The sequence below is a fragment of the Pogona vitticeps genome, chromosome 2 (assembly GCF_051106095.1).
Source record: "Pogona vitticeps strain Pit_001003342236 chromosome 2, PviZW2.1, whole genome shotgun sequence".
NCBI lineage: Eukaryota > Metazoa > Chordata > Lepidosauria > Squamata > Agamidae > Pogona > Pogona vitticeps.
The window spans coordinates 140,962,022-140,985,186 of record NC_135784.1 but is presented as its reverse complement, the minus strand read 5'-3'; the positions used below and the strand labels follow the sequence as shown (position 1 = coordinate 140,985,186).

Below are 23,165 nucleotides of genomic sequence, written 5' to 3'. Positions count from 1 at the left end.
GGTGAAGGGACCGTGGGGGCTGCAGCAGGGAGACCTTTGCAGTCACCTGTGCTACTTCTCAGGGTTTATTTCAATGCAGTAAGTTAACATCAGTGGGGATATGTTTACCTTATTTCTAGCATTTGCTGCATAGTTTAAGGAGGAGGTTAAATGATGCACTTCCAAAGAGAATAATGCAAGTCCAGGGGAGGGAAAATGAGATCCACTGTGTATCATGTGCTCAGTTTTTTTTTTTAACATTGATGCAGTTGCAGCTAAACATGATTCAAATACCAGTTCTTTTACCATTATAACCAGGACCTAAGTCTAACTAAAGATTTAAACTGAGCTACCCTCCCATTAGCCCAAAACTAACTCAGCTGGCTAACTCAGTTTATTTTAGTTGTTACTATGGTTCTCTGATAGCGGGATATGTACACAATAGCTCTGCTGTCTTGTGGTGGGTTAAGCCAGTCTGTATTCTCCATGTTGGTTTTCTAGATGCTGTTGAACTACATTTCCCATCACCTAGGCCAATGATGGCGAACCTATGGCACACGTGCCACATCTGGCACGCGAAGCCCTTTCTTCTGGCATGCGAGTGAGCGGCCACCCCACCCACCCTTCTGGAAACAAATCTTTTGAAATGGCTGCAGCTGGGATTCCCCCTTTCTCTTCCTGTTCTGGGTTCTTTAACATTCTGTCCGTCCCCATGATTCCCCCCTTTAACTTCCTGTCCATCCCCATGATTCCCTCTGAAACTGCCACTTCCTGTTCCAGTTCCGGTCTTCTGGGCGGCACGGCAGCCACTGGTTTCTTCCCCATCCCCTCATTTTGGGCACTCAAGCTGAAAAATGTTTGCCTCCACTGACCTAGGCAGTATGGCTTTTGGTAATTGTGGATGGCAGTGGTTTTCCAACAATATTTAGGGGATCAAGATTAAGAAAGAGTATGAGTTGAGCCATTCATACAGGGGGGAATCAAACAGAGATTTATATTCATATCACAGGAAAAAAGTCAGTAATAAGCATTTTTCAATAATACCTTTGCCCTCAAAGGTAGGCAAAACCAAAACAAAGTGATCCCATTTTTCTCCTCTGAGAAAGAAACTAGATAAAAACTGTTCATTTCGTAGACAGTGGCACCCCAACCGCAAGATGTGCTGGGAGCAGAGACTGGGTGGAAGTAAGCTTCACATTGCACTAGCCTAAGGCTCACTAATTTTGTGATTGGTAAAAGCAAAAGCATAAACTATGCTTTGAGGGAGGGGCCCGTACTTTGATGGTAGAGTATGCACTTTGCATATAGAAGGTTTTGAGACGAACTGGGGAAAAATTGCCTGAAATCTTGGACAGCCACTCCTAGTTAGTGTGGACAGTACTGTTTTAAGGGAACTGAAGGTCTGGCTCAGTACAAGGCAGCTTCCTAAATTTTCATTGCCTAGTCTCTGCTGCTGTCTCATTATCCACAATAACTATGCTAGTAGAAACTAATTTGCCACAAGCTGAGTTTTTTTCCTCCAGGTCTTCGTTTTGTGGTTGTGGCTACAAAACTTAAACTGTAACACCATTCTTTGTTTTCAGTTCTTAAATGCATGGGGATGGATCTGATGAAACTCTTATGTACTATTGCGGTAACACCCCAAAGTTTGGAAAATGACATAAAAGGTAAGTAGTTACAGTTGTTGTTCCAGAGGTCCCACCTCCCAAAAGTAGCTAGTTGCCACTGTCATTGCAATTTTTAAAAGCAACTCTTAATTTTCCTATTTCTCAATAGTACTTAAGATAGCTGCTGTTAGTTACTTAAAACAAAAAAGGATATCATGTAATACAAAACACATTATCTTCACATCTCCTTTGCAAGAGGCATCATGAGCTAGCATGTAACATTCCTTTCCTCTTCCACCAATGTAATGAGAAACTGTAACTAATGACTAAAAAAATCCAATTTCTTCCTGAAGCTTGATATCTAAACCCCTAGTCCAAAGTGCTAAATAGGAAGGGGCATAATGCCTAGCTTCAATTATATCTAGAGATGGTATATTAGTATGTGTACCCCTTGAGATACAAATACGAATATCAGCACAATGGGTGCCTGGGGAAACCAACCAAGAACAGATTGGTCCACTTAACATTCACCTTCCAGCACGTGCGGCCATCATCGTTCGCATCACATCAATGGCAGAAGTAGCTCGGACAGCGCTTCCCTGCCTCTCTGCACACAATTGTCATTGTTCACATCACACCAATTGTGACAGTAGTCCAACCAGTGCTTCCCCACACAGCCGACTGCTCAGCCGCTGAGCGGGGAGCCTTGTCATCCTGCCTTCTCACTGAAGTGGTCCAGTTGGACTACTTCCATGATTGGTATGATGTGAACAATGACAATTGTGTGTGTTGTGTGGCATGCAGAAAGTGGACTGGCCAATTCTGAGGAGAAGTTCTGATTTCCCCAGGCACCTGTGGCACCGAATAGTTATGGGATATGTTCTGAACTAAGTTCTCTTTCTGTTCATCAGTCTGGTCTCCAGTGAATCTACTGTTGAATAAAACAAAACAAGAAACGCCACACATAACAAGGCTTTCAAAGTTTAATATAAGACTTCAAGTACTGTATAATCATGCAAACATAATGTCATATCATCACAGTGGAATGACATTTGCCAAAATAATGTACAGTATCTGCTTTCTGAGCCAGCGTAGCATAGTGGCTGAAACTATTAAGAAAGCCTCATAAATCAATAGAGCATACTCCTTAATAGGCATTTATTAATGTATTTTTATTTATACCCTACCCTTCAGCAGATTCCCGAGGCAGCTTACAAACAAATAGAATTACAGTAAAACCAGTGGGGGGGGGGGAATTAAACATTAATATGAAAACACCTTTGTTGGGCTCTAAAATAAAAGCAAAGTGGAATCTGGCTGGGTTTTCCAGGGCAAAGCCTTAATTAGCTGGGATGCCACCACTAAGCAGGACCTCTCCCTGGCTCAGATGGCATGCATAGGATTACATTTTGACAGGAGCAACTGTGATTGCAGAGGGGCTGTTCAGATTTGATCTATGCTATTAACAGAGATCTTGTTGTAGTCCCTTTGCTTTTTCCCAGTGAGAAATGTTCCATGTCATGTAATTTTGTCTTGTTGGATACCCTGCTGTGAGAGATGTTTGGATGCCATGCATAGAGGTTGGATGTCATTCAACACACATCACCTGATCAAAATTTCTGGAAATAGCTCCCCTTCTCCATTCTCAATCAGGTTCTTACGGTCCACTACTCCAAATTTCTGCTCCTGTCATAGTGCCCAGATAAATCACTGCTATATCTTAATTGCACATTTGGGCAAAAATAGCTTTTCACTGGCTGGCTTGTATGTCAGAATCTCCCATGCTGGTTTAGCAGTGTTGATATGATCATAAACATCCTGTTGGCATTGAATGCCTGATAGATCATTTAGATTGTTTTATCTTGTACATCTTGCATACAATTTTAGGTAGTAAAGTTACAATTTAATTAAAGCATGGGACACTGGATCATATATACATAGTACTGTTTTCCGAGAAGAAAGCATATGGAACATCTTGAGTAACTATGAGATTACATTTATGTAAAACTGCACTGGGAATAGTTTAGCTGTTTTGCAGTTCAGATACCCATTGTTAAGTTTCTCCCCACAGACCTCCTGGAAGCTAAACATGACTAATTAGAAGGTCTGTTGTATTTCATTTATTGACGTTCGAACAAATCAAGTGAAATGATACAGGCCAGCAGACAGATAGGGGCATTCATTGGCCGAAACCCTGTTGCTTAGTGTAGATCATTGAAACCAAAATAGGCCAGTATGAATCAGTTGAATATATGGAGGAGATGAGTCACCAAAGATTTAATGGGTCTACTCTAGGGCAACTTACTACAGTACACTAAGCAACAGGATTTCGTCCATCGAGTGCAGGTTTCAGTAACAGCAACCAGTTAGGAACTCCTCTGTGGTTTTTTTATAGTGCAAGTAATGCACAGAAAATTTCTTCTCCTATAGAGCAGAGAAGCAATTTCATTTGTGGGGAGAGAATATATGGGTAGGAGGAAAGGAAAGGGAGAGAGAAGATTAAAACAAAAACTTAACTTACAATCTGGCTGCCTGCAAATGTGAAACTGTCATCTCTTGGGTCATTTTCCCCTACTTTTTCGCTGTGATTGATGCTCCTGACTGTAGAGTGATAACCAAGTGACTGCTTTCTCTTCCTCTAAGGGCCGATTGAATGCAAGTTTTATGGGTTTCTAGAAAACTGGCCTCTGTTGGGGGACAGGGAGGGAGCACATTAACCTCCAAGTATAAAAAGGTGTGGATGCAGGAGCAATAGATTTCCCTGCCTGTTAATAGAGAAAGGCCTTCTGGGATGTTGGGGGCTACATGTGACCCTGTGTCCTTGAGAGAATTAAAGGACGCCTGGGAAGTGAGTTTTGCTTTGTCTATGGCAATTTCAGTTGGTCAAGCATGGTTTTGTGCCTCTCTCCCAATCCATGCCAACATCTCTTCATCAGACATAGAATGCAGAAATTTTGGGAGTTTAGTATTGCAGTGCAAATTAGTGAGAAGCTTGGAGGAGCAACTTTCCATTCTCCTTCTAGCATGCTGGACAAGGAGAGGTTACATTCCTCAGCCTGCAGTGGGGAATAGGAATTAGAGATGGGGAGGAATCACTATTTTGGCAATTTGTCCTGCTTCGTGATCTGTCAAAGTTGACGAAGCATGAAGCTCCCCCCCATGAACCAATGAAGCATGAATTTATTCCTCGATTTTTAAGGGAGGTTAGACAGCCAGAGGCTGTCTAAAAAAAAAAACCTGACCACCACCCTGCCCTCCTGATGCCACCCCACCCCCACCCCCACCATAATTGCCGCAACCACCACCACTGCTGCCCCGTCTCCAGCTGTCCTCTGCAGCCATGGTCTGCAGTACGCGACACTGGCTGCCCTTTGCAAAGATGGCGGCTGTGGCTTCATTTAGGGTAGGGAAGCTGCAGCTTCCATCTTTGCAAAGGGCAGCCAGGATTCCCTTACCCAGCCTTAAGGGAATCCAGGCTGCCCTTTGCAAAGACGGAGGCTGCAGCTTCTCTACCCTAAATGAAGCCACAACCATCATCTTTGCAAAGGGCAGCCAGTGTCCCTTACTGCAGGCTGTAGCTGAGGAGGCCACCACCACAGGCGGCGATGGATCACGGCGGCACTGGATGGAGGCAGCGGCTAAGGTAGGGAGACGAAGGGGGCAGGGGATAGGCTGTGGAGGTGTGTAGCTGTGGGGATGGGTGGGTACCTATCGTCCGGCTGATCAGCAGGTTCGTAGGCAGAATGGGAAAGCCATTCATCCTGTGGGGATGAATAAAAATGGGGAAATATTCATCCCTTCATATTCGTCGGGGTTTCTGGAACTGACAGATATGAAGGGACAAATATTTAATGAATCAGCAATTTCTCACGAATATCGCAATCTGTTTTTTTATTCATCCCCATGTCTAATAGGAATCCTCCTCCTCCTCTTCATAATATGGCAGAGCTGGAAGGAAACTATGGATCATCCTGTCAAGGAGGCACAGTGCGAAATTGAACTCCCAACCTCTGGCTCTATAGCTAGAAACCTAAACCACTGAGCTACCCAGCATGGTTCACCTCCCCCCAATCCAGTGGTTCCCAGTCTTGGGTAACCCCGGTGTTCTTGGACTGCATCTCCCAGAAACCCTGGGCAAAACAGACAGTGGTGAAGTCTTCTGGGAACTGCAGTCCAAGAACACCTGGGTTACCTAAATTTGAGAACCACTGTCCTAATTGATCAGCTGAGGAAAGGAGACTAAGAAGACTGTGTTTTTGTGTGTGCATTATGTGGGTGGATAGTGCATGTGTGTGAGAGAGAGAAAAATGAGAGAGAGAGAGAGAGAGAGAAGGGGGAAATAAGGTGGATATGAATGGGATGGGTGTGTGTGAGTATGTATGCATCGAAGTTAGAGAGAGAGAGAGAGAGAGAGAGAGAGAGAGAGAGAGAGTGGGTGGATGTTATGAGAGGATGTATGTGTGTGAGAGAGTGGGGTGTCCCAGACACTTGGGTGCCTTCAAAGGATGCTTTGCTGCTCACCTTCTGGATCCATCTCTTCTTTTGGCATGGAAATTAACTGTCTCTCATTAACTATTATTAAAGGTTTTGTTTGATTGTTTGTGTTTAATGGAATAGCTAATCTAAAAGATTCAAGCCTTGCTCCATAGCTACTGAGTTCTAAAATGCCAAGGATGGGGCCAGATTTTTGACCCCGTTCAGCATTCCCTCTTAGCCAATTTTACTCAGTCCAATGGAATGGCAGTAAGTCATTTCTATGTGAGACATTAAAAGGCTCTTAGTGGAGACATAACAGAGATCGAGATAAGTTCTGGCCCCTGTTCTAGACACTGATGGCTCTGATTGCTCCTGTTAGCAGGATCTATATACGTAGTCTCTTCTGTTTGTTTGCCTCTTCTTGGTTCACTCCTGCTTTGTTGAGAATCCAGTTTTTTCCCTTGAGCCCAACTTATTTATGCCTGTAGCAGAAAATTTTGTTTGTGTGTCAATAGGCCTTGGACTGCTTCATGATGGCTACGTATTGTCTGGTGAAACAAACAAAAAACAAACAAAATCAAACACACACACACACACACACACAGAGAGAGAGAGAGAGAGAGAGAGAGAGAGAATATGCCCCTTGTGCTCTGATGGATTATTTCTTTATTTTTTTGTATAACTGAAAGCTGACTTCCCAGGGAATGAGGACATTTTCTACATTTATTCAAGGACATCCGTTCTCAATTAAATCCTGGTGTGGGACTAAACAAAGGGGCTGCTGAGTTCAAAAAGGATTTTTATTTCTATTTTTTTAAAAAAAAAACTTTTAAAAAAGAAAAGAAAAAAACCCTGTCTGAAAAGCTTTGCCTGAGTGAAAGCAAAGTGCTTTTCTCCTTTCCCTGTCTGGGAGGAGGGGCAGGAGGCACCCATTAAATTTCAATAATGGTTCTTGCCCATGTCAACATAAAAACAAAGTGTGCGTAAATACTGGGTTATTTCCAAAGGTATTCATTGGACAACAGGATGAATTATCCTGCCTGCCTTCAAGCCCCCCTTAAATCTGTTCTGGAGGGCTTCGGGGCCTCTCTGGATTAGATGTTGGGAGGGCGTGCAGTGCTGCAGGGGGCATGGAAAAAATGTAAAATGTAAGCAGAAATACAGCTAGTGTAATCCTGGCTGTCACCCGCTGGTCCCAGGGTAATGAGCTCTGAAGGCTATACTGGGCATGCTATAAATCTTGCTGGTTTGCCTTGTTATGTTTGTGTCTGTGATACTGCTTACTGGGGATTCCATTTTCCCTTAACCCAAGTTCACTTGAGGAGTTAACATTACGATTTTAATATGCCTTTGAGATGGTCCCTGGGAAAGAACTGATTTTCTTGGATGTGATGTTGTTGAAATAGCCTTTATACCAAATTTTGATATCAGGCTGGAATCCACCCCCACCCCCAGTAGTAACATCCTTGTAGTTATTTAGTTGGGGCATGTATATGTTTGCATGTACGCCATTGGTGTCAATACCACTGCATAAACTACAAGAAGACAGGTCCCGGATGGGTCCTCATGAGCTTAAAATCTAGAATTAGGTGCAAGGAAGGGAAATGAGGCAGATTAACTGTGGGGAAAATATGCAGTTATTTGACATACCAAGGCCAAATCAAGTCCCCACTTGGTTTGGAAAAATGAATCTGCTCCATCAGGTGATAAAATAGGAGGGATGGTCTATTGAAGCCAGGGTGCTTGCACCACATGCATCCCTCCTAATTCTTATCTGCACCCTCCCACTCAAATTTCTCACTACAGGCCTTGTGTAGTAATGCTATCAGCTGCACTTTTGTATTGTTTAGTCAGTTAACTCTACTCCTGGCTGCTCCACTGCATGTGTTTTAACCCCCCCTGCAACCCCACAAGGCAGGACAGTGAGCTTTGCTCAAATATTACTTTCCCCTCCCCTCTCCCCACAACACCCACCACCATGCTTTTGGGTGTGGGAGCCCCAATCATCAAACAAGCCTCCTCAGTTGCCCTTGTCCAGTTCTCCTGATTAATGCCACATCCCACCGCAGAATCAACTGCTTGCACCCAGGACAAATATAGCTATGTATATCAGCAAGGTACTTCCTGCCAAGAAAAATGACAGGTGCATGCAAATACTTAGTACTAGTACATAATAACATTTGGAATTTTACAAAAAGCTTAGTCCAGATTTTAGTTGATAGACAAAACTATCTAATTTTGTTTAGTAGTAAAGTTTTCCATTCATTGGCGCTCTGTTGAGTCACTGTTCAATGCAGAAACTTCAACACGGTTATGGAGAAAAACTGGCCTTGCCACCCTCCCTTGCTGCTTTGTTCACATGATGAGTGACAATGTGTATGTAGAATAGAGGTTTCTACTCATGTAATGCCTCTGGATGCAAGCAAGAACTCTGGAAAAAATGCAGTTTTTGCTGGCATGTAGAACCTACATGTGAGCAGGACCCTTCATGTTCAGACACTTTGCTGCCAGTTTGAGCAAAGCGATGAGTGAAGGGGGGAAAGCTAGCTTTTCTCTGTAATCATGTGACAATTCTGGATTGCAGAATGACTGAACTGGGATTAAGTTAAACTTTAAATACGAAATTCAATTGAAAAACTGCAGGGCTAAGACAATTGCACAGCAGTTTTTCTCCTCCAGCAAGTTGTCCTTCATGTGATCGGTCATGTGATGGATTGCATCCCTAATTTCAAAGCCTGTACCTGCCTAATGGTGTGAAGGAGCACCTGCCAGAGAGGAGATAATGCTAACATGATTGTCCTTACGTGATCATGCAAGAGAATAGGATTCTGGTCCAAGTGAATAGCTTTAAAATACATGTTGGGGGGGGGAATATGCTACTATGGTTGATACTGTTTTCCATAGTGGTGTTTTGTTTTTTATTCCAGCAGATTGGCTCTTTCTGTAGTTTGAAGTTGGTTTCTCCAACCTGAAATTTCCTACATGCCTGGGACTACCAGTCCCACAATCTAATTGCTGGTTGGGGATGGAAAGATTTGTCAAACACACATGGAAAGTTCGAGGTTGGAGAATACTATCCTAAGGCATGGAGCTAATAACCTGCTTAATTGAGGAATTTGTTGTTGTTGTTTTTGTTGTTGTTGCTGATCAGCATCACTCTTAACTTCTGGCCTGCACCATTGCAGCAAGATTTACAGTGTGTTGTTCACTCACTGTTCAAAAACTGTGGACTGTTTTTCTCTACTGAAATGTTTAAGAGAAACGATGCCTTTAGTCCAGTTAGACCCAGTGCAATACTAAACCCAGTGCAATACTAAAATGCAGCAGTTAGTGGTTCCTAATGTAAATTCGGGGTAGAGAATTCATAACCAGAAATATTTTGAGTGCCTCTGAACATACAGAAAATGTTTCCAATGGAAAGTTTCTACTCTCTTCTAATTCCGCCTCTCTTGTCATTTCCATAAAGGTGTCTCCAGTGTCCTCTAGTCTATACAGTACTTTTTTCTCTCCTCCCTGCTCCCAACACACAAGAGGCAGTATGCAGATTTCATTGTGTTTCTGGCTACTTCAGTTTAGTAATGCCACTTTCATGCTGAAGCCACAGAATATAAAACCAAGGGGTTCCTTCCCCAGCTGCTGTTGGTGCCATAGTTTGCTCCTCTTTCTTCTTTTTCTGGCCTCAGCTCAAATGCTTGTAGCTATCTTCACCACTGACAAAAGCCCCAGCAGATCAGAACAAGTAAAACCACTGAAGCTGTTGAGGTTCTTGGTAGATGCATTAGAATCTAATTAAGTCAAGTCACTGTGTTCATGGCATTTGGACCTCTGGGTTAAAAGTTGCAAGGTTAGCTTAATTAATTTTTTAAAAAATTGTTTATTCCACTATCTGTGACAGTAATATCATGAGAACAGAGATATCAACTGGGTCTGTAAAGACACCCTACTAAGTACATACCATAAATGATTTTTTTAAAAAAATCTATATCCAGTCAAAGTGGAAATGGATAAATTGCAGAGCTGTAGCTTTATATAAATATATTAATTCTTGTTATAGTGACTTCATTGATTTGTACACTGTCTCTTTAATTACTGCTGGGGGTATCTTTATTCACTTCCCTATTTTCTTAAAAGAAAGTATATATTTTAAATCTTGAAAGCGCTGCACCTCAGTGCAGTCTTTCTCCATTGCTTCTGCATTTTTCTTCTGAATCTCTGTCATCTTTTTCTATTTTTGTGTGTATGTTTATGTCTGTGTTTAATCTGCAGTGTGTTTATATATCCTGTGAACAGGATATATAAACAAAAAAAACTTTATAAAGTCAGTGGCATGCATATTTTAAAACTAGGTAGCCATTTGAAATGTCATCTTTGAATATGTAAATTCCTTCTGCACTTCATAATCCATGCAGTCTCTCCCTATTCATGTTGAATTTTATCTTTATTTTCCCAACAACTCTGATTCTAATGTGTAGGTTAAGGTAAAGGTTCCCCTTGACATTTAGTCCAGTCGTGTCCGACTCTAGGGGGCAGTGCCCTGTGTCCAAGCCATAGAGCCAGCGTTTGTCCATAGACAGTTTCCATGAGTCACATGGCCAGAGGGACTAGACACGGAACACCGTTACCTTCTCACCAAGGTGGTACTTATTTATCTGCTTGCATTTGCATGCTTTCAAACTGCTAGGTTGGCAGGAACTGGGACAAGTGGCGGGAACTCACTCCGTCATGTGGATTCAATCTTATGACTGCTGGTCTTCTGACCCTGCAGCACAGAGGCTTCTGCGGTTTAATCTGCAGCGCCACCACGAATTTTATCTTTATTCTCCCAACAACTCTGTTTCTAATGTGTATGGGAAGTTAAACAATGTACTCTACATATTTAGTCCAAGAGGTCAGTTAAGGCTGGTGGTCCATTCGGTAAAGATTGCTATCCCTTACCAGCCTGTTCCTGCCTGCTAGAGGTAAAGAGTCAAGGATTGCCTGTGTTTCTCAAGTGTTAGGTATATGTGTGAATTCCTACTTGTTTTCCTACATGTATTCTTCTGGGTACTGCCCTTGGCTCTGCCTGTAAGTCTTAGCTCTACCTACCTATGCTATACTGTATTGTACCTTCAGCCTATGAAGTACAATGAAAATTAGTTACTTTTGGAAGAGGGATTACTGTGAACAGTAGTAAAGGGAAACACAGGGAGCTAAAATATGTATGGTCGAAAGAAGATTGCAGAATTTATTGCATGGATGATAGTGACAAAGGTAAATACACAGTGTGGTGTTGTGGACAGTGTGATGCATTAGGACTCAGGAGGCCTGGGTTCAAATTCCTGGCCAGCCATGGAAACTCACTGGGGATGTGAAACTAGTAAAAGCACCCCTTAAGTATCTCCCTTACCTTGAAAGCCCTGTTAAGGTTGCTCTCAGTGACAAAAGTACAATATTAAGAGCTCCTTTAATTACCCCAAAACATCTTGTTTGTTAACACTGGCTCTGTGCGTGATCGCAGCTGCACAGAAGTTAATCAGAAGGCAGGGCAGATAAAAATCAGTTATTATTCTTTTGTAATCTAATTGATTTAAATAACGATTTAAATTTAAAAATTATTTTTAAATCAACCAAAAAAATCTGATTTTTTTCCTTTAAATTGTGACTTAATCAATATGACTTAAATCAAATCCATCCTGTGAGAAGGCAATTCTGTCACCTTCCAGATCCCTATTATATAAATGTGTCAGTTGGATGCAGTTTCAGTATAACCCCGTCTTTCTGTATTCTTTAGATATAATGTGCCTTTAGGAAATTAGGGTGTGGAGATGGGAAGAGCAAATTCTACTCCTAAAAATATAGCCCCCATTGCTTTCAACTCCTAAAAATGCATACTCTTAAGTGAGACTTAAGAGCTACCCCTCCCATTACTCAATCACCCTTAAAATGTCCAGTGTTTAAAATAGTTCTTGGTGGACTTCCAACAGTCATAACCAACTAGGAGTTAACTGTTCCATCTCACTTCCAGCATTCCAGCATCAGACACAGGATACAGATTACACTGAGGCCAGTGGCTGACCTCTTACAGTATGCCTGACGCAGCAAAACATCTAGGGTCTGCCATGAGTCCACTCACACACTCCTCCTTTCACCTGAGAGACCTGATTTCATCTGTTACTTTTCTTTACCTGGCTTCCTCATGATACTGGAGTTTGGGTACTTCACAATCCGGTCCCTCCAGCTACCCATATGGCTTTCATTTCCTGCTAACATTGTTGTATTTTTGAGGAGGAGGTCCTATGGTGCAAATTCTACTTGGGCTTCCAATTTTAGAAGAAGGAATTGCAGATATAGACAGACAGGTATGTTCTGGAATGGTGAGGAAGGAATTGTGCTGAAAGCACTGATGGCCTTTCTGTCTCTCTGAGAAAGAGTGAAACAACAGGTCTGCAAAAGAGTGAAGCCTTCAACTTTGGGGAGCTGACCTGCATACTCTTTGTCTGTGAAGTGACATACTATGCCCTTTCAAGGTTCCATTATAAGTGGGCACAACCAGTTTTTGCTAATCAGCGGAAAGGTTGACTTCAACACCCTTTCCCCCTTATCCTTCCAAATGTAGCATTTGCCCTCCCCCTAGAGTCCTCCCTCCCCTTTCCCCCAGGCCCAAGTGCACTTGGGCTGCTCTGGAATTGATGATCTCGTTAAAGTGTCAAGCCAGCTCGGGGATGGTTCCATCATGAATGAGGATTTATGGCAGAATCTGCCTTGGTGAAGGTTTTATCGCAGGCTTTAAACAGAGCCGGGTAAGTCCTCCAGGGCCTGGCTGTACCAGCTGCCTTGTTCTTTTCACAGAGCCAATCAGGACAGCATGGCGAGGAATTTGGAGGGAGTTAGGTTGCTATTCAAGAGAGAGAGAGAGAGAGAGAGAGAGAATGATCATGATTAATTAAGGCCTTTATCCCATGACCCTGTGGAAGGAAGAGACTTCTTCACTTAAGGTATAAAAGCAGAGCCCTGTCACCATAGCAGCATAGTCTTTCATTTTGGGGATGAGACTGAAATAAGCCCTGCTGCTCTTTCCTATTTCTGAATTAGGATCTGAAATGGAAGAACAAGTTTTTACAACCTATTGCACTCCAGCTGTTCTGGCTCACAACACATATAATCCCTGACCATTAGCTATGCTATTAAGGATTGTAGTCCAAAATGGCTGCAGTGCACCAGCTCTGATCCAGGACAGTTCCTTGAAATTCTGATTGTTTCTTTTCTACAACAACTGAGAGAGAACAGAGACAATGGGGACTGGCTAGTTATATTCCTTTCTCTTTCAGTACTTGATTTCTCCAGTCTTTGCCAGTGGAAACGAAATCCCTGCCCAAACATAGGACAAATGCCTAACGTTTGCACTGATCCTGAAATAAGAATGGCTTGCACAAAGACCCTAAAAAGTTGATGCAGTACCAGCAGTTTCTCAAAATACAGTAGCCGTATGCCTATCTGAATGCCTTTTTTTGCTTCCCTTTTTGTTGCAAACTAGCTGCTCCAGATGTCACTTGTAACATGTACCACCTGTGCACTGGCCAATTGCTGCTGTACTAGTTGCCTGACACACTGTATTATAAATCTGGCACCCCCTTAGGTCAAGGGTCATTTAGGATGGCAATTGGCAATGGGATGCCAGGTCTGCCACAAACGTATGGAAACCGGTGTTCCCTACCAAAGAAAATGGCTGATCATCCAGGCTATTATCTCCCCTAGGCGACAAGTAATACAGGCATTTTTATGTTTTCAGAATGCCTTCTTCTGCACCCCTCAAAGCTCTTCCCAGGTAGCCTGTAACTTAGTCTTGAAATGTGGGTCTGCCTCCCACCTCTAGCCTTTTGCCCATCCACTTCTCTGGGCTGTTGGTTTGACCTACAGCCTCTGAGGATTCTTACCCTTCACAATAAGGAAGTTGGTTGTCCCCACAGTACTCACTTCATGTGCCAGCAGCAATGCCCTATGCTGAGCCTTCAGGTGGCTATTCATGTTACTGTTGGAGAGATGACCCAAGTTCTGCCCTTCTTGCAGTGCGTGTACTCAGCCATGCAAGAATCTTTTGCATACTGTTGAAAATGCTTCCAGATTATTAGGAGCTCCAGTTTTTGACTGCAGATGTGTATGTACCTGAAGGAGAGTTCCCACCTACCACAATGCTGCTTTGCACAGCAGAGATTTGCTGGGTCTGGAAGTAAACCATTCCTTGCATATAATGGAGCTGCAGGGTATGGGTATGGAAGGCAGTGTCCTCTTTATAAATCTCTTTCTCAACCACAAAAACTGTAGCACTGCTGATGCCCAAACTGACAGTGTCAGTCGGAGTGTTGGTGCCAATCTTGTCCTTTTCTGGTACATTGGCTGTACGGGAGAAAAGTGCCTTCTTTGTCATCTTTTTTGGCCCCTGTCCCTGGCTGGATCGCACAAAGATGTCATTGGAACATGTCTGAGGTTTACTCATATCTGCCTCACCTTGAACCAAAGGTTTCTCTGCCACCTCCTTAGCAGAGACACCGATACCCTGCACTGCGGCCTGCTGCTTTATCATAGTCTCAGTGCTGAACAAGGCAGCTGGGTGACAGATTTTGTTTGGGAAGCAGTCGTAGGCTGTCCTCTCTCTCTCTCTCTCTTTCTCTCTCTTACTCCCTTCAGTAGAAGGTGCTACAGTGGGTGCAGACAGCATTCCTACAGATTTCCCCAAGTACTTTCTTCTAGCAAGCAGAAACCTAGCCTCTTGCTTTCAAATCTATAGGAATAAAGGGGATTTCAATTCTTGCTACATATTTTCCATACATATATTTGGATTCAGATAGATTCAGAACTATCCAAATGTGGCATTATTCAGTGAATTCTTAATATTTCCAAATCTGAATGTACATCCCTACTAAAATGTTCAATATACTGTACATTCCAGCTTGAAAAACAATTGATGTGAAAGGCTACAGTAACGATAAGACAATTGCAGTAATTTCTCATTCAAGCAAAGTGATACTCCAGGTGTTGCAACAAAGGCTTTTACCTCGTATAGAACAAGAAGTACCTGGTGTTAAAGCTGGATTCCAAAAAGGAAGAGGCACTTGGGACTATATGGCAAATGTCTTTTGGTTACTGGAATACACCAAAGAATTTCAGAAGAAAATCAGTCTGTGCTTTATAGATCATAGCAAAGCCTTTGACAGCATGGATCATGTGATGCTATGGGTTTTTTTCTGAAAAAATGGGTGTGCCTCTGCACTTGATAGTTCTGATGTGTAACCTGTACAGTGAGCAAGAAGTTACCATTAGGACAAAGTATGTAGAGACAAAACGGTTCCCTATAGGCAAAGATCTCCTTGTCTGTTCAGTCTGTACTCAGAACATATCATAAAAAACACTAGGCTAGGTTCAGATGAAGGAGGAGTGAAAATTGGTAGAAGAAACCTCAATAAGACATACAAATAACACCATATTTCTGGCAGAAGGCAGCAATGAATTGAAATGACTTTTAGTGAAAATGAAAGAAGAAAGCAGAGCTACAACTGCAGCTGAACAATAAGACAAAAGTAACGACCACAGAAGAACAACACAACTTTAAGGTTTACAATGAAGAAATTGAAACAGTATACTTTGTATACTTTGGTCCAATCATCAATCCGATGGAAGACAGCAACCAAGAAATTAGAAGAAGACTGAGATTTGGAAGGGCAGCAATGAAAGGATTAGAAAATATCATCAGGTGTAAGGATATGTTACTAGAGACCAAGACCAAGATCATCCACACTTTTGTATTCACGACCCCCCATGTATGGGTGTGAAAGCTGGATAGTAAAGAAAGCCGACAGGAAACAATTGCTTCGTTTGAAATATGGAAATGGAGGAGAGACTCATGGATACTCTGGACTGCCAGAAAGAGAAACAAGTGGGTCCTACATCAAATCAAGCCCCTGGGGGCAAAATGTTGAAACTGAAGCTGTCCTATTTTGGTCACATCATAAGAAGCCAAGATTTGCAGCAGGAAAAGAGGAAGACCAAATATGAGATTGAATGACTTCCTAAACGACCCACAGGCTTTCGTTTATAAGAGCTGAGCATGGCTGTTAAGGACAGAACATTTTGGACATCACCATTCTTAGGGTTGCCATAAGTTGAAGATGATCTGATGACATATAACAACAACAAATTGGATCCTATTCTCTGGAGCCATGCGAAAATGATAGTCCTTATGATTATCCTGTCACCTTTCTCCATGCTAAAAATAGTCAACTCCCTCAAACGTTCCTTATAGGACTTCATTTCCAGATACTTTATCATCTTTGCTGCACTCCTCTGAAGATACTTGGGCTTGTCAATATTCTTCCTGAACTGTGAAGCTCAGAACTGTACACAGTACTTCAGATGAGGTCTAATAAAAGCCAAACTGAGTCGTACTATTGCTTCTCTTCATTTGGACTGTAGAAATCTTGTGATGCAACTTAGCACAAGCTTTTTGTCCCTTCTGCAACATACAGTTTAGTTTCATTTAGCTTGTGATCTACTACAATCTCTGCAGCTTTTGTATATATAAGGTAAAGGTTCCCCTTGACAATTATTCCAGTCGTGTCTGACTCTAGGGCACGGTGCTCATCCCGTTTCCAAGCCATAGAGCCAGCGTTTGTCCAAAGACAGTTTCCGTGGTCATGTGGCCAGTGTGACTAGACACAGAATGTTGTTACCTTCCCACAGAGGTGGTACCTATTTATCTGCTTGCATTTGCATGCTTTCAAACTGCTAGGTTGGCAGGAGCTGGTCTTCTGACCCTGCAGCACAGAGGCTTCTGCGGGTTAACTACAGCGCCACCACAACCCTTTTGTATATGTACTACTGCCAAATCAGATATTGCCCATCTTGCATTTATGTATCTGATTAACTATCCCTCCCATTTTGTGTTATTGCAGATTTCATGAGTGTTTCTTATGATTTCTTCATTCCAGTCATTTATAAATGTGTTGAACAACACTGGTTCTAGCATATAACTTGATGGCATCCTATGTGTCACTTCTCTCCAGGATGACGAGGAACCATCTTTGAGCATATCCTACAAATCCACTTAAGTGTATCATTACCTAGCTTGACCACAATAAATTTCTGCGGGATCTAACTGAAAATCTTGCTGAAATAAAGATGTACTACATCTACAGCATTCTTCTGATCTACCAAGCAGAGAACTCTATAGTTCTTGTATGACTTATTTTTGAAAATTCTTCCTGGCATTTAGGAAATAGTGAGTTCATTTCTAAGTGCTCATAGATTGACGCCTTAAGGAACTGTTCTGGGACCTCTCCCAAGATTTTGTATCAAGCTGACTGACTGGTAGTTACCCAATCCTGGGTAACTTGCTATTATTTTTAACCTCTCTTGCCAGTCTAAGCTTACTCTAAAATTTATCCCATCTGACTTTCTTCCTACAAATGTTGTTTTTGTCATTTTAAATATTGTTGCCACTCTTCCTAAAGGATTTGCCCCTCCTTCCATTTCACTGACAGTTACACATATACACATGCTTCCAGCAATGACATCAACTCAGATTCATGTGACAGAGACTCAAAACTCATGGGTTTATAGTAGGTGTTTCTAAAACTATGATGCCCAGTAAGTTAGATGGGAAAAAAAGAGTTTATGGTCAAGACTCATACCTATGAATAAGCTACTAAAAGTCAAATCCAAAAAAGAGAATTAAAGAACACCATTGCTCCTCACTTACAGCTCCCAGCAGAGATAACTCACATCCACATAAACTGAACAATGGCCATTTTGAAAAGAAATACTTCCATTTCACAGGTTTTGGGTGGCAGGCCTGTGCTCACTTCCCCTCCGCTCTAAAATATTGACACCTGACAGGCCACACGATATGAATGCAGAGATGAGAATGAGGCACTGCTATAAACCTAGATACTGTGTCCTCACGTCTATTTTGGTAGGGCCATTATAGATAAGAAAAATGTCACTCATTTATTTGTTCAACCAAAATAATGGCCCAAATCCTTTTATCTAGTTATGCTGGCATAACACAAATGGCATATCTTTTGGGGGTGAATTTCCCCAAGTTAAGAAACCACAGTAGACATCAGCAGTTGCATACTAAGTTGTGTAACTCAGCATGCAACTGATCATGTCTGGGAAAGAGGAGTTTAGCATTGTCTGTCAGAAGTACCCCTTGACACTGTACAAAGGATAAACAGGATAATCTCTACTCAAGAGAAAACGAACACAAATCTGACATCAGAACAACACATAAAAGCCAATGTCGGAGTGTTTCAGCCTTCCAGAACACTTTCTCAGCGATCTCAAAGTTGCTGTTGTAAATAAAAGGGGTTTAAAAAGGAAAAAAAAAAAGCAAGCTGCTGTGGTGCTTCTTAGGAGCCATAGTCTTTCTGCCCATTATGCTCTATAGAGAGCATCACTCAAACAAATATGACTGCCCGGAAGCACCATGGTGACAGCTGCCGCCGCTTCTTTTTAACCTAATCAACAACCGGAAGCACCAGGAAACAGGAAGACCAGAGAAGCCGATGCGGCAGGTAAATCACCTGAAAGCTCCTTCCTAGGAGAGCGAAACCTATGCAAGTGGAAATTTGAGTCTGTGGGCCTCAATTCCTGGAACACCTGGAATATTCCAGGAATTGAACTCCAAAGACATGAACGAGTACACCCTTACATACTAACCTCGGCTTTCCCTTTCTTCAGCATAATGAATCACTGGAGGGCATAGTACCTCCTACTAAGGTCATCACTGTTTCTATCTCTTCCCTGTTTATTGGTATGAAGTTGAGGGGGGGCTGTTTCTCTGGTTCTTTCTTCCGCCTTCTGTAAAACGAAGTTTTCAACAAGGCAAGTGCGGAATTTGTTGTACACTACATTCTTGATGTATCATCAGCCTCAGTTTCCACAGTGAAATCATCAGTTTCCAATGAAGAGTTAAAGAGGCAACGCTGAAGACCAAGCAGTCAAAAGATGTAACTACTGGAACCTTGCTTCTACTCAGTGAGGTGATTTTGAAGAGGTGAAAAGGATTAAAATTACAGCTAATAAGATTTTACCTAATCTCAATGCAGCTAGCTCTGCATAATTTCTTCCTCCTTTTTTTCAGTGTGCAGAAGTACTTGCAAACTGGGTGTCACAGTGATGTTGTGGCGATGTTTATTGCTAGTTATTATCCAACTCTGATGCATCTCTAGGTGAGACAGAAACATACAAAGGAATTCCTGTGTATTATCTCCTATTTAGCATGCTTGGCTGAAAAAGGGACTCCTTGTTTCTGAAATAAGACCACAGCTTAGCTGTGTTAGGAATTCTTTATGACCAAGTCTCAGTAACAGTTTAGGGCTTTCCTATTACGTAGTACTCTTTTGTCTTTCTGATTCTGGCATATTATTCATTTATTTAGAACATCTTTACCCTGCCTTTCTCCTTAAAAGGACCCAAGGTGGCTCACCTCATTAAAAGAGCCACTTTGGCCGTGTTCTGAAGGTTGTTCTTCCTAATGTTTCGCCAGTCTCTGTGGCCGGCATCTTCAGAGGACAGCACTCTGTCCTCTGAAGTGGGGTCCTTGAGATAGCTTGGCCCCAAGTCAATTTAGGGCTTTATAGGTTAGACCAACCTTAAATTCAGCCCGGAAATGGATGGCAGATAGTGGAGCTGCTGTAACAGAGTGGGTGGGTTATGTGATCCCTGTAACCAGCCCCAGTCAGCAATCTGGCTGCTGCATTTTGGACCTGCTGAAGTTTCCAGACATTTTCCAGGAGCAGCCCCACATAGAGAACATTAGAGTAATCCACCCAGGATGCAACTAAGGCATGTCTCACCGTGGCCAGTCAGACCTCTCTAGGAATGGGCAGAACTGACTAATTTTAATTGTGCAAATGCACTCTTGGTCACTGCCAAAGACCTGGGCATTCAGGTTCAGAGACAAATCCAGAAACACCCCCAAGCTGCACACTTGTGTTTTCAGAGGGAGTGTAATCCCATCCAGCACAGGGATTCCTGTTCCCTGATCAGCCTTTTGACTGACCAGGACTACCTCTGTCTGGTCTGGATTAAGTTTCCATTTATTCACTCTCATCCAGTCCATTATTGACATCAGACACACATCTAGAGATGAAACAGCCTCCTTGGATTTAGATGGCAAGGAGAGATAGAGTTGGGTGTCATCACTATACTGGTATCACCAAACCCCAAAAGTCCAAACAACCTCTGCCAACCTGTCTTTCTCTGAAATAGATAGCTACGTTTGCCTCCCTCCCCTGCCATTCACCCTTCTGATCAAGATGTGATACACCTCCACTTCCCTTCATAAATCTTCACCAGAGTGTACTTAAAAAAGGACTGTAAGAGCTACATTAACCTGACTGTACTGTGGCTCATATTCCTTCCTAAGCAAGTCAGGGTCATTTATAGCAGTGTTCTGATAGGACAAGGGTGTGCAATGTCCACCAGATACCCTCTCTATTGGGGAAAAATCAGTGTATAAGAAAAATAATTTTATCTTCCTGGAAGTTTCTTGAAGTGGGACACAATCATCCCATCAACTCAACATATGTGAAACTGAATGTACACTCTCAGGAACATTCAGTTTTAAATCCCCTCCTTTTCTTGCTGTTTTCCAGATGGGTACAGTTCATGGTGGGTCCTGGGGTGGTGGGAAACTTGTCCCTCCAGAATTGCCCACCATTGCCATACGAAACCGTCCTGACGTCCAAGGACTCATCTGAACAATTCTTATAATTAGCTGTAGTTAAAACACTGTCTCCCTTGCAGGGCAAAAAAATGAAAATACAGTGGTGTCTCGCAAGATTATGTTAATTCGTTCCACGAAAATCGCTGTTAAGCAAAAACATCGTCTTGCAAAACACGTTTTCCCATTGAAATGCATTGAAAACCTGATAATCCATTCCAATGGGAATGGATTGTCATCGTAAAGCGAAAATTACCCATAGGAAACATTGTTAAACGAAGCGCAAGATCACTCCGAAAACCTCATCGTAAAGTGCATTTGTTGTTATGCGAAGCAATCGTCTTGCGAGGCACCACTGTACTGACCTGACATGAGAGGCAGAACCTCCATGCTCACTGTATGTGCCATATATTTCTCAGACACAGAATCAGAGACTGGTAATGATGTTTCATTTCTGTCTCTGTGGCCATATCTGTACTACTGCCAACTTTCAGATGCTGATGGTTGGAGTGCATATAAGTTTCAGGTTATTAGATACCTCTTCAAACTTTCCTGTTCTTTTTGTAGAACCACCATGTCATTTAATCTGACCTTGATTATGGCCACGCACACAGACAGTTCATGGTTCAGTTTTTCTTAATAATACAGTATAAATATCAGCATAAAACAAATATTTGAAACAATTCAGATATTCATCAGATTTTCTCAGCAGATTCTGAAATGAAAGAAACAATGCATCTCATTTGCAAAGAGATTATTGAACTTTTCAAAGAATTTCACAGAAAAACTTTGCTTATCCAGATCTTAATCAGAAGGAAAACATGTTTTAGGCATGTTTTTATTTTCTACACTGCTATATACTAGTCAGCTTCCTCCTTTGTATATATTCTCCTTCTCCATCCCTTCCTTTCAGGAAAAGGTGGGAAGATTCTTTTCTTATCATAAGTATTTTAGGTAGCTGTTCACTAATACAGTATTAATCTGAATTATAATTCTACAATGCAGTTGTATACTTTCCAGCATAAACAATTTGCCTAATCAGTCTTGAATCAGAACTTATTATAAAGTTGTACAGTACAGTGGGGTCTCTACTTAAGAACTTAATCCGTATTGGAAGGTGGTTCTCAAGTTGAAAAGTTCTTATGTTGAATCTGCATTTCCCATAGGAATGCATTGAAAACCATTTAATCCGTATCTGCTCTTTTCCGTCCATAGAAACTACAGTGGAACCTCTACTTAAGAACTTAATCGGCTTTGGAATGGTGTTCTTAAGTTGAAACGTTCTTAAATTGAAGCAAAATTTCCCATAGGAATGGACTGAAAACCAATTAATCCGTTCTGGCTGTTTTTTTGTTATGTAGAGGTGCGTTCATACATTGAAGCATTAGTTCCCATAGGAACTAATGCAAAGCTGGTTAATACATACTCTACCACTAGGGGGAGAATTTTTTTTAACCTAAGATGACCTTAGGTTAAAAAAAGAGCAGGAAAGGTTTTTTTTCCTGTTCTTATCTTGGATTTCTGTTCTCAAGTAGAAGCAAAATTTAGCAAATGGAGCTGTTCTTAAGTTGGATTGTTCTTAAGTAGGGACGTTCTTAAGTAGAGACCCCACTGTACATTTAAGGAACTGGTGAATGTCAACACATGATTAATTTCAAAAAATTTGGTATAATCATCCTAAGGATTCTCAGTATTTTGCAGCTCTGGTGGTAGATGCAGAGGAAGGAAGTAATTTACCAAGCAAACCGCAACTAGGATCAGAGCCCTTTCCATTTAGAAATCCACTTCTGTCTCCATCGTTATTGGGTAGTTATATCTATAAATGTATTGGTAACTTTACATTTGTAGTTTTTGCTGATTTACAGAATGGTGCCTTGGAGCTGGATGGCTTTCTTATAGTATGACCTCCAGCTGATAAGCTAGGCTTACTAAAAGTTTGCATTCTGAAGCTGTTTAAAGAATTAATTCCTGCTCTTTCCCCACTTCCCCCCACCTCCACTGGCATCAAAGCCTGAGCCTGACTTTCTCTTTGAAAACAACATTGCTCTTAAATTTTCTGTCCTCTTAATAGATTTTTATATAATCACTACAGTGCACTTTTAAAGAGCAATAGATCACGTTCATTGCCTTTCCCTGTGATTAATTTCCGATAATAGGCCTAGGTAATGCCAAGGCAAGAAGAGGGGAAGAAGGGGAGAAAAGAAACACCATCCACAGATTATCCACTTTGTGCAGGGAGTATAAATGAATTAGGTTAAATTTTTGTTTAATTGTTTCAATAGCTCAGGCTCTCAGGTTGCAAGATAATTTATTTTGCAGCTTGCTGGGCCAATGAGACAAATGTGTGTGTGTGTGGGAGGGTATCTTCAAAGCCACAAGGGACTACCTTGTTTCATGCTTAA

General features: G+C 41.9%; 1 protein-coding gene across 6 annotated transcripts in view; it reads left to right on the top strand.

Moving 5' to 3' along the window:
* The window catches only part of RBFOX3 (RNA binding fox-1 homolog 3), a 471,477-nt gene that overhangs the window by 102,322 nt on the left and 345,990 nt on the right, over window positions 1-23,165 (top strand). For 2 of the 6 annotated variants that reach the window (XM_072990694.2, XM_078384275.1), the window contains exon 2: window positions 1,563-1,646. The exons of the other annotated variants lie outside the window; for them this stretch is intronic. The gene's annotated coding sequence lies outside the window, so the exon portion shown is untranslated. The remainder of the gene's footprint in view (window positions 1-1,562; window positions 1,647-23,165) is intronic. 6 annotated transcript variants of the gene reach the window in all.